We start from the raw sequence: 17,583 nt of genomic DNA, 5'->3' as shown, positions 1-17,583 counted from the left end.
AGTTCCAAATTGCTTTTCAGAATGGTTGGAACAGTTCACAGCTGTTGCACAAAAGTGCATTAAAGTACTAGTTTTTCCCACAACCTCTCTAATTTGTCATTTTCCTTTTTTGTCAATTTAGCCAATCTAATGGGTAACTTAAGAGTTGTTTTAATATGCATTTCTCTAATTACTAGTGATTTAGAGCTTTTTTTCATGTAGCTATTGATAGTTTTTTTTCTTTCTCTGAAACCTTCCTAGTCACATCTTTTGACAATTTATCAATCAGGGAATAGCTCCTATTCTTATGAATTTTACTCAGCTCCTTATATGTTTTAGAAATGAGTTCTTTATCAGAAGAATTTACTGCAGTTTTTTTTTTCATTTTCCTGCTTCTCTAATCTTAGCTGCATTGGTTTTGTTTGTGAAAAAGTATCCATTTTACCCCCTGTGAACCTCTTTATCTGTTATTTGGTCATGAACTCTTTCCCCATCCATAGATTTGACAGGTAATTTCTTCCATGGACCACTAATTTGCTACTGATATCACCCTTTATTCTAAATCACAGACCTATTTTGAGTTTATTTTGATATATGGTGAGTAAATATTGGTCCCAGTTTCTACCAGACAATTTTTACAGTTTTTCTAAAAGTTTTTGTTCACTCTTGAGTTCTTTTCCCAGTAGTGGGTATCTTTGGGTTTTTCGAAAGCTAGATTACTGTGCTCATTTGCTTCTGTACATGATGTACCTAATCTGTTCCACTGATCAACCTTTCCATTTCTTGCTCAGTACCAAATTATTTTAATGATTACAACTTTGTAGTATAGTTTGAGATCTGGCACTGCTAAGTTCCCTTCTCATTTTTTTTTTGTTTTTAAATTGATTCCTTGGATATTCTTGACCTTTTGTTTTTTCTGTGTAATATAGTAGTTTTCTTCTGGTTCTATTAAGTAATCCTTTGATAGTTTGATTGGGATGGCATGGAATAAGTAAATTAACTTAGTATGGTAATTTTTATTATGTTGGTGCAACCTACCCATGAGCAATTAATATTTCCCCAATTATGCAGAGCTGCCTTTATATGTGTAAAGAGTATTTTGTAATTATGTTCATGTTATTTCTGTGTTTGTCTTGGCAGGTAGACTCCCAAGTATGTTATGTTGTCTGTAGTTATTTTAAATGGAATTTCTCTTTCTATTTTTTCCTGCTGGATTTTGTTGCTAACATATTTATATCTTGCAACTTTGCTGACATCATTGTTTCAATTAGTTTTTTAGTTGACTCTGCAGGGATCTCTAAGTCATCATATCATTTTCACAAGTGATCATTTTGTTTCTTCTTTGCTTATGCTTGATCCTTCACTTTCCTTTTCTTGGCTCATTGCTATAGCTAGGATTTCTATTACAGTATTGGATAGTAATGGTGATAATGAATATATTTGCTTTACTCCTATTCTTATTGGGAAAGCTTGTCCCCATAGCTCTTGGTTTTAGGTGGGTGCTACTTAAAACTTAAAGGAAAGCTCTATATATTACTGTGCTTTCAAGGGCTTTTAACAGGAATTTATGTTATATCTTGTCAAAAGTTTTTTCTGCATCTATTGAAATAATCATATGAGGGCTAATAGTGTCAATCATCTTGACTTTTGTCTGGCCACTAGACTTTGATGACTCTGGAAAAGAGAGTGAAGTTGTTGACTTTGTGCAATCCTGCCTCACTTAAATCCAATTCACACACAAGTCAAAACTGTCACCTCATGATATCATTGGTTCTTTTTGAAAACAAAGCATAAACTACAAGGCAAACAAGTTAAATGACTTGCCCAGGGTCATACAGCCAGTAAGTAAGTGCCTGAGGGCAGATTTGAACTCAGGTCTTCCTGACTTCAGGCCCAGGGCTCTATCCACTGAACCATCTAGCTGCCCCCAATGACTCCATGAGACATCAATTAATAATAAAATAAAGTCAAAAGACTGAGAAATAGAAGAAAATGTGAAGTATCTTATAGGAAAACAACTAACCTAGAAAACAGAAAACCTAGAATCAATGGATCACCTGAAAGCTATGAACAAAAAAAGAGCTTAGACATAATATTTAAAGAAACCATAAAAGAAAAAATTTGGCCAGGTATCATAGAACAAGAAAAGTAGACATTGAGAGAATCCACTGATGATCTCCTGAAAATCTTGAAATGAAAACTCCCAGGAATATCATAGCCAAAATCCAGGGCTCCCAGTTAGACAGTTAAGACGAAAGAACCAGGACAGAATAGGATCTGGATAAGGTGATACAGATAGATGGAGTAAACCTTAAAGGAGAGTTTTCTTGGTAATAGTAGCAGAAGGAGGTTCTGGAAGCAAAAAATATTCCTACTCATCATGGCCCAATATGTAGGTAGACCTGAGAGAAGGTGCCTCAGTACTTAGAGGGGTTAGACTTGAGATAAGGTGCATTCATTGCTGTAGAATGTGGCCAGGGCTACACTGTCTTCTTGAGAGAGCAAAGTTTCTGTGAGTGGAAGAAGATAGAAGGACTATGAGAGGAAGAAGTCTAATAGGAATGGCAGTTTATTAACAACAGAACCAGAGTTTATCATATTTTTCTTAATATACAGTAGTAAGTCAGGCCTGAAATCATGTAGATTCAATTATATTAGTGCCATGCTAACTTTGCCAGTTAATCTTGTTTTATTTTGAAGGGCTTAAAATATGCAGTATGTTATCAGGAACTGAAATTGAGAAATGAATAGAGCCACATTGGAGTGTCTTAGTCATTTCATGGCCTTGAACTGCTCCAGATTTTGATAACTGATCCACCCATGAAAGTATCGTGTACCCTGTAGGAAGTACTATGATTTTTATGTCACTTTAATAATTGTCTGTTCTCTGTCTCCTTTTTTTTAGCTATATTCTTTGTGGAATTTAACTGACAGAAATAGAAGGCATAATTATTGACATACTGATAACATATCTTCTATGTCTCAGAATGAGGCATCTGTTTTCATTAAAGGAGATTAGAACAAGGAGAGAGTGAAGGCAGTTAAGGTGATTGCCTGTTAGGTCATCAAGTGTCATTTGAACTTTTGTGATGGTTTTTTCCCCTTAACAACAAAGTGGAAAACCACTAAAATAAAATTTCTGGTTTTCTAAAATGTTACACCTCCCAGGATTTTAGAGGGAGTCTTTGATAATGACTTCTTTATATGGGTCCTTTAATGGAAACTAATATCGTCAAGAAACTCAACCTGCTTTTGATAGGGCATGCATTTTCCTGCTGTGGCATGGAGGTGATATTCCCAGGGGTGGTAAAGAACAGCACAAATACGGTAAGTAAGCTATGTTAGATTTGAAGTAAAAATCAAAATATTGTTGTACTAGGCTATCACAGATCCATTCAGGAACTTTTCAAGGATGTCATGTACAAAGTGTTAGAATGTAATAGAGGTAATTTTATTATCAGATGTTTGAAGTAGGTATTCCAGATATTAAAAGTGATTTTTCACTTGTCCTCTACCTCATCTTGACCAAGTGACTTGTTTCCTTAAGTTCTAATTTGAGCATTTCAAGTGTTTTTTTCTCTTTCCCGTTTTTCTTTCCTCCCTAATGAGAAGAAAAACCCCACAAATATATATATAGACAAGCATAACAAATTCATACATTAGTCATGTTAAAAAATATTATATCCCATTTATCATATTGAGTCTATCAACTCTCTCTCAGGATGTGGGTGGCATTCCTCATGATCAGTCCTCTGGAATCATGATTGGTCATTACATTGATCAGAGTTCTTAAGTCTTTCAGAATTATTCATTTTTACGTTGTTGTTGTGGAAGTTAATCTGGTTCTGCTCATTTCATTCTCTACCAGTTTATACCAGTTTTCCCAGGTTTTTCTAGAACTGTCTGCTTTAAAATATCTTATAGCACAGTAGTATTCTATTACGTTCATATATCATAATTTATTGTCATTCCCTACTGATGAGCACCCCCTCCCTTCCCAGCTTCCAATCTTTTGTTACCACAAAAAGAGCTGCTATAAATATTTTTGCATATGTGGGTACTTTTCCTCCTCCTTTGATCTTTTAGGGGTATAGGCTTAGTAGCAGTAGAACTAGGTCAACGGGAATGCACAGTTTAGTAACTTTTGGATCAGAGTTTCAAATTCCTTGCCAGAGTAGCTTGAGCAGTTCACAGCACCATCAACAGTACATTAATTTACCTGTTTTCCTGAAGCCCCACCAACATTTATCACTGTCCTTTTTTTGGTCAGTTTTGCCAATCTGATGGGTGTCAGCTAATTCCTCAGAATGGCTTAATTTGCATTCTCTAATTATTAATGATTTGGAGCATATTTTCATATGACTGTTGATTGCTTCTATTTCTTCTTTAGAAAGCTGCCTAAATTATTCTTTATCATTTTATCAATTTAGGAGTGGCTCATATTCTTATAAATTTGAATCAGTTCCATATGAGTCCTTTGGACTATTATAGAGGTTCTAGTTAGAGCCTGAATAAATGGTCGGTGCAGGTGCCACATCCTGCCCACAGGACCTGTATGCCGGAGACGATGTCTGGAAGCTTCTACTTTGTAATTGTAGGCCATCATAATAATCCAGTTTTTGAAATGGAATTTTTACTAGCTGGAAAAGTAGAATCTAAGGATGACCATTGTCATTTGAACCTCTATACCTCATGTAGCCCTTGACCTAGGAGATAAAAATATGTGACTAACAATATGTACCTGAAAACTGTGGACAAATTCAATGAGTAGTTTGTTTCTGCTTTTGTTACTGCAAGTTATATGAGATTTATTATGCTTTGTGATGTAAGACAAGAAGATGGAAAAAGAACTTATTTAGTGATGTCTGTGATTTATATATAAAGTTTGCAATGAATCATTTTATGAACCAAATTCATCTGTTCAGTTAAGTGCATTTGACAGAAAAGTTCAATTTCTTGGGAAGAAACACCTTCTAAGCTGAATACAGAAAACTTAAATATGTGATGTCATAGTATGCATTGTAAAGAACTAAGTGCCATTCAAGTCTGCTGTGTGTAGCCTTGGCTTTCTAAGCCTCAGTAAATTAACTTCCTTTCTAGTTAGAAGGATTATAGGGCACCTTTTGTTGTCATTGTTGCAGATGATCCAACCAAAATAACTTATACTTTGGAAAAATACTGTATTTATGAAGAATGTTAGATGAAGTGCCCTGACAATTATTTTTGCTTTAAAATTTGTTTAGAAGATTCTACTTTGAGTAGTCTAATATAATCTTCTTAATTGAACTGTAAATTAGGCAAATGTCATACAGTTGATTTGGTTAACAGATCTTAAACCGAAATATAAAAGTTGGCTCACAATAATAAACAAAATTTATAGCATATACATGGATTTTAACAATTTATAAATATAGGCAATATTCATAGTGCTGAAGAAAAGATTTTTTTTGTCAAATTTTATACTATTTATTTGAGAGTGTCAAGTATCGAGTCTAGCAATAGTACCAAAAAGACACAAAACTTAAGAGTATGTATATAAGACTCTACCTATAAATGAGATGAAGTGGTTGCTGAGACCAAAAGTTAAGTATGTAAACAGTACACCTTTGCATAATTTTTTATCATTGTTACATATTTGGAATCTTGAGGATGTTTTCTTTCTTCAACAAGAATAACAAGAATGATAACTTTATTTCTTCTTGATAAATTAGTTTTATACTTTTGTAAAGATATTCGAATTATTTGCATATTTTAGCTTTCAAGAGTAACCTGAACTAAATTAAAGTTTGGCAGTTTGATAGTAAGCATATAGATTATAACTAGGAAAGTTGCCTGAGGTTTTTTGCATTTTAAAAAGTACAGAAACTTATTCCATAAATTATGTATTACGTTTTTAAAGAGATGACATGATCATAACCAGATAGTTTCTGGAAAACTACAATGTCTAGAAAAGCATTATTGAATTCAATATAATAAAAGATAACTTTTAAGTAAAAAAAAGAAAAAAAGAAATGAGTCCTTTGACAGAGAAATTTGCTGCAAAGATTTTTTTAACCTAGTTGCCTGTTTCCCTTCTAATTTTATAATAGTTTTGTTTGTATGAAAACTATTTAATTTTCTATAATCAACGTTGTCTTTTTTATCTTCTCTGATTCTCTCACCCTTGTTTGATCATGAACTCTTATTCTTTCCATAGATCTGAAAGGTAATTTCTTCTATGCTCCTCTAATCTATTTATAATGTGACTTTTTATATCTAAGTCACGTATGCATTTGGAGCTTTTTTTGGTATATGGTGTGAGATGTTGATCTAAACCTAACTTCTCTCAGAATATCTCCTAGTTTTCCAGATTTATTACAGATACATGGTTCAGGATCCAGGAAGCCATGCTTCTTCTGTGTATGTTGTACTATTTTGATTTATATGTAGGAAAAAAAACATAAAGTGTTGACTCAGCTTTTAAGGTTGCCTTTTGATCTACCAAGAAAAATGCTTTTTAATAGTCAGCAAATAAGCACAGTGGGATCTTGTCTTCTTCAGCCCTTTCAATCAGTTGCTAAATCATACCAATGCTATACTCACGACCTTGCTCACATTCTTCCCTTTTCACTGCTCACATAGCCACCACCTTCAATAAGGACCTCATCACCCTTTTCTTAAAATACGACAGTACCTTACTTATTGGTCCTCTTGCCTCAAGACACTCCTACTCCAATCCATTTACTATGTGGCTGCCAAATGGATTTTGCTCAGCACAGGCCTGGCCATGTCACTCCACTACATAATGAACTCTAGATTAAAATGAGAATTTCTCTGTTTAGCTTTTAAAGCCCTTTACAACCTAGCCCCAAACTACTTTTTTAGCTTTATTATACATTATTTCCCTTCCTTTGTGCTATGAGCTAGCCAAACAAGCCTTTTTGCTGTTCTTTACATATGATACTCCATCTTCCATTTTCATGTCATTGTACTGGGCATTCCATATGCCTGCAATGCCCTCCCCCTTTACTTCTGCTTCTTTGAAGCCTTTGTTTCCTTCAAGATTCAGTTCAAGCACTGTCTTTTACATGAAGCCTTTCCTGATCCTCCCTAGTCCGTAAATTCCTAAACAATTTTGCATTTATTTTGTATATATTCTGTATGTACTTATATATACATTTGCATAGGTAAATATCTCTCCCAATTGAAAACTTCTTGAGAGCAGCTGTTCCATTTTTGTGTTAGTATCTCCAGTGTTATCATAGTTCCTCGAAAATAGTAGGTATTTAATGAATTCTTTTTGATTGACTTCTTTGATTGTAAAGGTATTTAATAAGCTATATACCTTTTTTTGAAGCTAGGTTGCACAGTGGGTAGAGCATGGGACCTGGAATCAGGAAGTCCTGAGTTCAAATCCAACCTCAGATATTAACTAGCTGTGTACCTTGGGCAAGTCACTTACAATCTATTTACCTCAGTTTCCTCAACTTTAAAATGGAGACAATAATAGTACCTACCTCCCAGGGTTGTTGTGAGGGAAGATCAAAATAGTATTTTTAAAGTGCTTAGCACAGTGCCTACCACATAGTGGGCACCATATAAATACTAGCTATTATTATTATTGTCATCATCTTATTATTATTATTTAGAATAGGGGTGGGAAACCTACGACCTTGAGGCCACATGTGGCCCTCTAGTCCTTGGGTGCGGCCTTTTGACTAAGTCCAAGTTTTACAGAACAAATCCTTTTATTAAGGAGATTTGTTTTGTGAAGTTTGGATTCAGTCAAAGGGCTGAAAAATCCCTTCCACATCATGGGGGATAGGGTGTGGTGCCCCCATGATCTGGAAAATCCATGTAAAATTTTTTGGCCCCCCCTTCATACCAGAGAAGTCATCAGAATTTTTTTCTTTTTTTTTTTTTTTTGGCAGAATGTTTACAGTAACTTATTGTAAAATTTAGGGTTGAGTATTTGGTCATAGGCTATATTATACAATACTATATATATATTTTATGCATTTCTGAGTTTTTAAATGTTTTGTGTCATCTGTAGCTTCTGCAAAACTCCCAAAAAATTCCCATTTAATTTCTTATGCTGACCCACAATATTTTGAAACCATAATGGGGAAAATCATGATATGGAAGGGATAACTGTAGTAATAGTCGTCATCAACATCTTTATAGTCTGTAGAATATCATTACAAGCTATAGAACATCATTTTCAAAAACCTCCCTGTTGCCATCTTGTTTTCATTAGGGATGCCCAGGATATGAGTATAGATTATTGTATTTTAATTAGAATTTTATGTAGATAGGAAAATAAATGTATGAGTTGATAGTTAATGATATTTTCTTGGTTGCTGTTGGGGAGGAAAACAGGACTAATCAAGCTTGAGATTTATTCCTATCCTTTTCTGTCCTCTTTAAGAATCAATTTCTTAATGTCTTCAAAATTATGTCATCAATCAACAAGCATTTATTAAGTGCCTACTATGTTCCAGGCACTCTACTAGATATAGGGAACCCAAATGTGAAAGTAAGAACAACCTCCATCCTTAGGAATTTTGCATTCTGTTGCCACCTCCAAAATAAACCTCTGTATATTTTTGGTTTAGTTCTGCTATCTTCCCATCTTTTCTTCACTGCTATATTCTCAGGAACACATCCAGGACTATGATTTTAGTCAATAAGCATTTTCTAACCAATTTCTCTGTGCCAGGAGCTGTGCTAAACTCTGGGAACACAAATACTAGTAGAAAGAAACAATCCCTGCCCTCAAGGAGCTTACGTTCTAATGGAGAATACAACACATAGAAGAAACTGAAAAAGACTAGAGGGAGAAGGTACATGGTAGAGAAAGTCTGGAGTGCAGCTTAGAGAGGGATAAGTTAGGGCTGGCCTGAGCATTCACCTTAAATAGAGGTTTGGGGAGGAGCCATCCAATCAGAGAAAAGTGCTACAGGGGTAGAAGGTACTTCTAATGTATGAATTCCACAATTGGAATGAGTCTTCAGGATGAGGAGCTAAGGCATGGTAGAAGAAGTCCGGAGTACATACAGCCTATAGACAAATGATGTTAGTGCTTAATTTTATGGTTGGACTCTTATTGAAAATCTTTTTTAAAACTTATTATAGAAATCTTGACTTCCCTTTTCCTTTTTTTCCCATCTATTTTTGCCTTTTCAGTTTTATTCTTATGCTTTCAGTATGATTTTGCTTATTTCGATCTCTTGCCAAGCTTTCTTTAAACTCAATTTTGTCACAACTCTTTCTTGTAGCCTTATGGATGATACTGCTTATAATCTTCCATCCTCTTTCATAAAATTTTATAAATGAATTCATATTCTAAACTGGTGTCCAGTTAAACAAATGTTTATTAATCACTTACTATATGTAAGGCCCTATTGCCCCTGGCTGCCATATCTTTATCTAGCATAGGTAGACTTAATGACTCTTTAGTCTCCTCTTGTTGGTAATTGATTTATATCAACTAAACTTCCATAGGAAATGATCATTTACATATTTATGTTCATTTTTCTTTTTTTCAGTATTAACAGTTTATTTCAGTAATTGAATAAAATCTGAAACCTATTTCAGGTTGAGGTTGCCTCAATTACAGTCCATGTTTTCATTTTTTTTCTAGTTTGGTATTTATGTTTATCTTTGCTCTGACAAGTTGGTGGTCTGACTATACAGAGACATTTGATTCTGGAATGGCAGTCATTAATCTAATTGTTTTTTCTAACTTGTCATTTCATGACTATTAAAATATGATAAAAAATGTATTCAATTTCATTGTTTGTGATCTTCTTTAGTGCTTGCCATGTCCAGTGCCTCTTTATTCTTTTCTGTGATAAATGTCAGATTTCTATGTAGTCAACCACAAACCTTTGGCTTCTATACCATTGCCCTCTATACCTATCTTTGCATGGAAGTTACTGAATATTAAAGTATATATTCCTTTAGTTTAGGTTTCACTGAATTGCTTTTCTTTAAAAATATATATATATTACCAATAACAAAATTCATCTGGAAGAACAAAAGGTTAAGAACATCAAGGGAATCAGTGAAAAAAATGTGAAGGTAGGTGGCCTACCAGTATCAGATCTTAAACTGTATTTTAAAGTAGTAATCATCAAAACAATCTGGTACTGGCTAAGAAATAGAGTGGTAGATTAGTGGAATAGATTAGGTTTAGTAATTAGTACTACATTTACAGTAGTAAATGACCATAGTAATATAGTGTTTGATAAACCCAAAGATCAAGCTTTTGGGACAAGAACTCGCTATTTGATAAAAAATACTGGGAAAATTGGAAAGCAATTTGGTAGAAACTAGGTATAGACCAGCATCTCACACCATATACCAAGGTAAGGTCAAAATGGTTTAGACATAAAGGGTGATATAAGCAAATTAGCATGGAAAATTTTACCTATCAGACCTATGGATAAGGGAAGAATTTATGACTAAACAAGAGATAGAGAGCATTATGAAATATAAAATGGATAATTTTTATTACATTAAATTAAAAAAGATTTTGCACAAACACAACCAATGCAGCTAGGATTAGAAGGAAAGCAGAAAACTGGGGAAATTTTTTTTTTTACTGCAGATTCTCTGATAAAGGCCTCATTTCTCAAATATCTAGAGAACTGAGTCAAATTTGTAAGAATACAAATCATTTTCCAATTAACAAACATTCAAAGTGATATGAACAGACAGTTTTCAGAAGAAGAAATCAAAACTATCTATAGTCATATTTTTAAAATGCTCTAAATCACTATTAACTAGAAAAATGTAAATTAAAACAACTCTGAGGTACCTCCTCACACCTGTCAGATTGATTAATATGGCAGGGAAGGAAAATGACATGTTGGAGGGGGTATATAAAATTTGGGACACTAATGCACTGTTGGTGGAGTTGTGAACTGATCCAACCATTATGGAGAACAATTTGGAACTATTTCCAAAGTTCTATAAACTGTACATACCCTTTTACCCAGCAATACCACTACTAGGTCTGTATCCCAAAGAGATCAAAGAAAAAGGAAAAAGATCTATACATACAAAAATATTTATAGTAGCTCTTTTTGTGGTGGGAAGGAATTGGAATTGAGGAGATGTCCATTAATTGGGTAATGGCTGAACATGTTGTGTTATATGATTGTGATTGAATACTATTGTTCATGAAGAGCATGATACTTTCAGGAAAAACCTGGAAAAACTTACATGAACTGATGCAAAATGATGTCAGCAGAACCAGGAGAACATTATACATAGTAACAGCAATATTGTATGATGATCAACTGTAAATGACTTAGTTATTCTCAGCAATGCAATGATCCAAGATAATTCCAAAGGACTTAAGATGAAAAATGCACCTCTAGAGAAAGAACTGATGGAGTCTGAATGCATATTGAAGCATGCTTTTTAAACCTTTCTTTTTTGGTTTGGGTTTTCTTTTGCAACATGGCTAATGTGGAAATGTGTTTTACATGACTTCACATGTATAATCTGCATCAAATTGCTTGCCTTCTTAAGGCAGGGGGAGGGGATAGAGGAAGGGAGAGAATTTCTAACTCAAAATTTAAAAAAAAAACCAAATTTTTAAAAATCTTCCAAAGTTTTACATGTAATTGAGAAAAATAAAATAAAAATTTAAAAATTATATTACCACAATTAATTTTTAATTGGTTGTAGCTCTTTTTCCCCCCTTATATATCAGTGACCTTTGATTATCCCTTCATTAGAACTTCTCAGGTCATTTTGAGCGGGCTAATAAACAAATTGAAATATTAAGAGCTATCCATCATGAAACAATTTTGAGCCTACACATAATGAGGTAATCATAATTAGGTGCATTAAAGAACTTGAAAACTTTCCCCATATACTGTCTGTTTTAGTACAGGGTTAAAGGGGAAAGAAGCATTGTGTAATGGAAGAACACTGGGGCAAGATTCTGGAAACCTATGTTCTAATTAATCCTAATTATGCTAGTCACTTGCTGTGTGACCTTAGGCAAATCGTTTAATTTCTCTGTTCCTTAGTTTCTCCTATGCGTATATATCTGCTTTCCCTATTTCATAGACCTGTTCAATTGAATTATCATGAAAATAGAGATAATAATAAAAATAGCTGACATTTAAATAGTTCTTTAAGTTTTCAGAGTTCATTTGAAATCTTTACATGTGTTAGCTCATTTGATACAACCACCTAAGTAGGATGCTGCTATTAATTCCATTTTAAACAGATGAGGAAACTAAAAAGCTCTAAGGTTAGATGACCTCACCTAGGTTACACAGCTAGTAATGTAAATATAGGTGTGTGGATCTCTGCGAAAATTTAAAGTGCTGTGCAAATGTGAAGCATCATTATTCTTTGTTGCCTCTCACACTATGTTTAATGAAGCCATGTTTAAACTGGTGATGGGAAATATATTTGAAGCTTGAACAGTACAGGATGCACTGCTTCTCTTGACTAGTGTTAGGGAGTTAAGATCTTGCTAGCATCAGGTGGAAGGAGTTGTTTTATCCCCCTCCTCTCCTTTTTTTGGAGGGAGTAGATAATGGTATGACCACATTGCTTTATCAAGTAACTGGAATAATGGGTTCCCCAGGGGCATGATTTTAGCCCTTCACAGTTCCAGCCTATTACATGGATAGGATCAGCTCCTGGAAGAGGTTATAGATACTTACCCCCCTTTTTTTTTTGTCATTGAGGAGACCCAGCCACTAATACTTCCACTGTAGTTTAATCTTTGAGTTGATAGAGAAGCAAACTTTTAAAGAATAGGAAAGATAAGGAAAGCATGAAAAGAGGGATAAAAGAAGTAGAGGAAGAAAAGGAAAAAAAGGAGAAACAAAAAGAGAACTTAATTCAAGGAAGTGCAATTTTGTTATATAGGCCATTTTTAACCGTTGCAAATTTAAACCTCACTGTAATTTAACAATGGTCTTTGAGGGTTGTCATAGTTGGAAAATGTATCACCCTGCAGTCAATCGGGTGAAGAGCCTCTCTAAATTTAGGTAATCTGGTCCTTAAATAACATACCCATAACATATGGGTCCATTGCTGGACCCATACTTGAAGCTTTTCCAACATGAGAAGAATCTGATAGATTTTGCAGTGTGCCAACATCTTTGATATGAAGTGAACTCTAATGCTTCTTAGTGGCACCAGAGTTGGATTCCCTTAAATGAATTCTATTAGTTTCTTTCTGGCCTGAGAAAATACCTAGAGAGCCTTTTGAAAGTAGCAGTTTTACTTAGCACATACTTTATACCTAAGACATCATAGGCAGCCAGAGCTATAAAGAGCACTGCCCTTATGAAGATACATATAGTAATCTAAAAACCAGGGACCTGGCCCCTCTATCTTGCTTGAGGGTTATTTTTAGGTAAATAGAAATTATGTTGAAAACTTTTAATTAAAGTGAGAAATTTTCATGCTTTTAACCTGTAATTTGATTTTTCAGGTATTTGTAGAAATTAGGGTACTCTAGGCTGTGGTATACAGATTAATTAAAATAGAAAAGAGGTGACTATTAACTTTTTGTTAGACTATTTGCTTTGTGAATTTGTGAGATGAGGTTCAGTGTAATTCAACAAGCAATTATTAAATGCCTACTATGTGTAAAGCACTACTAGGTGTTGGAGATACAGAGATGATGTAGAAAGTAGTCCCTGCTTTCAAGGTGCTTATATACTACAGTTCTAGGATTCATGAGGCAGCAAGGTTGCTCAGTGGTTAGAGCTCTGGGCCTCCAGTCAGGAAGACCCAAGTTCAAAGCCATCCTCAGACATTTACTAGCTCTGTGACCCAGGGTAAATCACTTAACCTCTTTGCCTTAATCCACTGAAGAAGGAGATGATAAACTACTCCAGTAATCTTTGCCAAGAAAACTCCATGGAGAGTATTGGTGTGATATGGTCCACGGGGTCACAAAAAGTTGGACACAACTCAACAACTGAACAACAACAACTGGGATTCATAGAATCATAGCATTTAAACTGCAGGGATCTTAGGGATCATCTAGTCCAACCCCTTTGTTTTATAGATAAGAAATCCTAAGTGAGGCCTAGAGAAATCGAGTGATTTGGTCACACAAGGGAGTGAGTGGCAGAGTCAAGATTCAGACCCAGGTTCTCTGACTCCAAATCTTATACAGCATTTACCCTGATAAGCAGAAACAAGCTAATTGGAAGACAAGAGGGAGCACTAACAACTAAAGGGATTACGAAAGGTTTTCCAGAGGATGTAGTGTATTTAAATTGAGCCACAAACGAATGAAGCTAAGTCTTCCAAGAGACAGAGGTGAGGAATAAGTACTTTCCAGGTACAAGAGACAAGTGGTATAAAGGTGTTCTGAGGTCAGGAAACAACAGAAAGAAGCCGTTTTGGTTAGAATGTAGTGTCTGAAAGGAAGTAATGTGAAATGAGTCTGGAAACATATGCTGGAACCAGAATGTAAAGAGCTTTAAGTGCCCAGCTGAGGAATTTGTATTTTATCTTAGAGGCAAAAGGAATCATTGAGGATGTTCAAACAATGGAGTGACATGGTCAGATCTATATTTTAGGAAGATTATTTTGGCAGTTGTCTAGAAAATGGATTAGAGTAAAGAGATGGGAATCAGGGAGGCCAATTTAGAAGGCTGTTGAAATAGGCCAGGTGAGAATTGATGAGAGCCTAGGGTAATGAGGGAACTAGGGTGGTAGCCATATGAGTAGAAAGAATGGGATGGGTGAAATATTCTATGGAGTTAGAATTGCTTGGACTTTGCAATAAATTGGATATGGGGATTAGGAAATAATGAAGAGTCATTCCAAGGTTGTAACTTTGATTGAACAGAGAGATGGTTTTTTCCTCAACATTTTGGAGCAACAAGTTTTGAGAGAATTCAGTCAACAAGCATTTATTAAGGATCTTCCATATAGGTAGTTAGGTCACTCAATGAAGAATGTTGGACTTGGAGTCAGGAAGACCTGAGTTCAAATCCTGCCTCAGACACTTACTAGCTTTGTAGTCCCGGGGAAGTCACTTAACCTCCCTTGGCTTTAGTTTTTTCATGTGTTAAATTGGACTAATAATAGTACCTGTCTCACAGTTGTGATGATCAAGGGAAACAACTTGTAAAGTACTTTGTCAACAATCTTAAAACACTATGTAAATGATAACTATTGTTATTGTTATTATTACTAGTCTACTATGTACTCCAGGCACTGTCCTAGGATGCAAACATGAGATAGTCTCTGCTCTCAAGGAGCGTATGTCTGGAGGATTATGTCTACATAATAAATACAAAATATATACAAAAATAAGCCATTTGGAGCAAGGGGAATTAATAACTAAAGAAATCACTTGATTTCTTGAAGGAGGCACTTGAACTGAGTCTTGAAAGAAGCTACAGGGTGTAAGAGGTGGAAGGGAGAAAGGAGAGCATTGAAGGCAATAGGGAAAGGTAATGAGTTCTGTTTTGATTATGTTGAGTTTCAGATGGCTACTGTAGATCCAGGTGGAAATAACCAGTTGGCAGTACACAATTGAAATTTAAGAGAGATAAGAGGGGTAAATATATAGATTTGGGAGTACAAAGAATGTAGATTATGGAAATTGAAGTTGATCAGGGTGTTTGAAGTGACATTAGTTTTTATATTGAGATGCCCAAATATAAGAGCAAGGGTTGGGAATGGGAGAAAGATTGTGAACTAAATCTTAAACTCCTTATAAAAGGAAGGGGAATATGGGAGAAAGGCCAAGTAGATGACTGAAACAAGGTTGGGTTAGATAATATGGATAGATGGAGTGAACCTCAAAGGAAAATAGATTATTAAAACATTTTGTCTTCAAAAGGTCTCTGAGGACTTTCATGTGTTGTAAGCTGAATGAATAAACAGTGCGATATGGCAACCAATAATTAAGTCAGTCTTGGGTTGCCTTAAGAGCTTAGTATGCAGGATTATTTTGGTAATAAGCCCATTGTGATCAGGCCTGGCCTTGCCAAACTTGAAGTATTTTTCTGCTATGGGCAAAATTGAGGGAAGACACTGATAAACTAAAGAACAGTCAGAGGAGAGCAACCAGAATGGTCAAGGGCCTTGAGTTTATATCCTAGGAAGATTAGTTGAATGTATAGCATGGAGAAGACTTGGGCAGGGGGCTTGGGAGGGGAGACATGTTAGTTGTATGTGAAGGATTGTTATGTGGAAGAGAGATTAGATTTGTTATATTTGGCCTGAGAAGGCAGAACAAATAGCAGTGGGTAGAAGTTGCAAAGAGGTAAATTTAGATTTGATATAAGGAAAAACTTCCTCACAATCAGAGCAATCCAAAAGTAGAATGAACTGAACTCAGGAATTAGCAGTTTCCATTTTACTTGAACAAAGGCTACATGTTCCGTATGTTATAGAGTTAAATCTTGTTCAAGCATGAATTAGACCAGATGGCCTCTGTAGTCCAACTCTGTTATTCTGTGATTTTTAGCAATTCCTGGAGGGATTGAAGAATCAATTCAAAATAATCTACAAAAAAGATATTCTAAAACAACTGCTAATCCAAAATAAAATTATTTATATAAATATAAATGTACATCTATATATTTTTGTATAGATTTCTTTTTATTATTTTATTTTTCTTAGGGTAATAATGAATTTATTTCTCTAAATACTGTGAGACAGAGGGGTAAAGTGGCTCCAGAACCACTCAAGACAAAGCCAGAGATTTGGAAATTGACCACGTTTATTTCTGACTTCTAAACAAAATAACCTATTTAAAATGTTTAGCCATTTTCCTTGAAAAATTACATATTACTTAACAAGACTATCTTTTGAAAAACTTGTAAAATGGATATAAAAAAATTTAATCTCTTCAGTTATTTTAAAGTTGTATTGTCATTACAAGAAATATATTTACATCTGACACAAGTGAACCAAATAATGTATATTTCCAACCAAAACACTGAAATTTGAGCCATTTATCCTCTTGATTGTACATATATATTATATATACATATATACATATATATACAATTAAGCTAAGAAAACAACAGTAACAAATTACTACATTTGTTTTGTTCTGTTACCTTCCACGTCTGTGTACTTGTAAAGCTGTTGCTTTTTGGTTTTGTTTTAAAAAAATAATAACGAATATGTACAATTATTATTTTGCTGAGATAGCTTAGCACTATTTTCATTAGCTTATAATTGTTCACATTTGCATAGTACTTTGAGGTTTTCAAAGTGTTTTACACATTTAATTTGTATTTTTCACATTTATCTTTTTTCATATAATTTTAATATAGTTTTAAAAAAAACTAGATATTTTCTCCAAGTAGTTTTTTTAACAGTTTGTATGGATTTTATCTTCTAAGATATTTTTAATTCAGAAGTAGCTCATGTGATCAGTGTCTTGGAAAGGCTTCCTAAAGAAGAATCAAACGTAAAAACAGATAGAGGAAGAGCTCCTTCTTTTAACATTCAGAAACAGACATTTTAACTACCAGTAAGTTGGATTTTAGGATAGCTGAACATTTCATAAGCTGGAAAGAAATTTTTTAAAATTGACAAGACAAGGCAGAAAAGGAAGTTTCAGGGGTTATACTTGTTAGGCAAATTAGAAATAATTTAATG

General features: G+C 34.4%; 1 protein-coding gene and 1 pseudogene across 1 annotated transcript in view; both read left to right on the top strand.

Moving 5' to 3' along the window:
- Nucleotides 1–17,583, top strand: part of FZD3 (frizzled class receptor 3) — a 79,214-nt gene that overhangs the window by 21,130 nt on the left and 40,501 nt on the right. The gene's annotated exons all lie outside the window — the stretch shown is intronic.
- On the top strand, nt 4,547–4,961 carry LOC114037105 (annotated as a pseudogene).

Source organism: Vombatus ursinus, unplaced genomic scaffold, assembly GCF_900497805.2.
Source record: "Vombatus ursinus unplaced genomic scaffold, bare-nosed wombat genome assembly UNPS02010219.1, whole genome shotgun sequence".
Taxonomy (NCBI): Eukaryota; Metazoa; Chordata; class Mammalia; order Diprotodontia; family Vombatidae; genus Vombatus; species Vombatus ursinus.
Note: the sequence above shows the minus strand (reverse complement) of the source record. Positions and strands in the feature narration are given on the sequence as shown.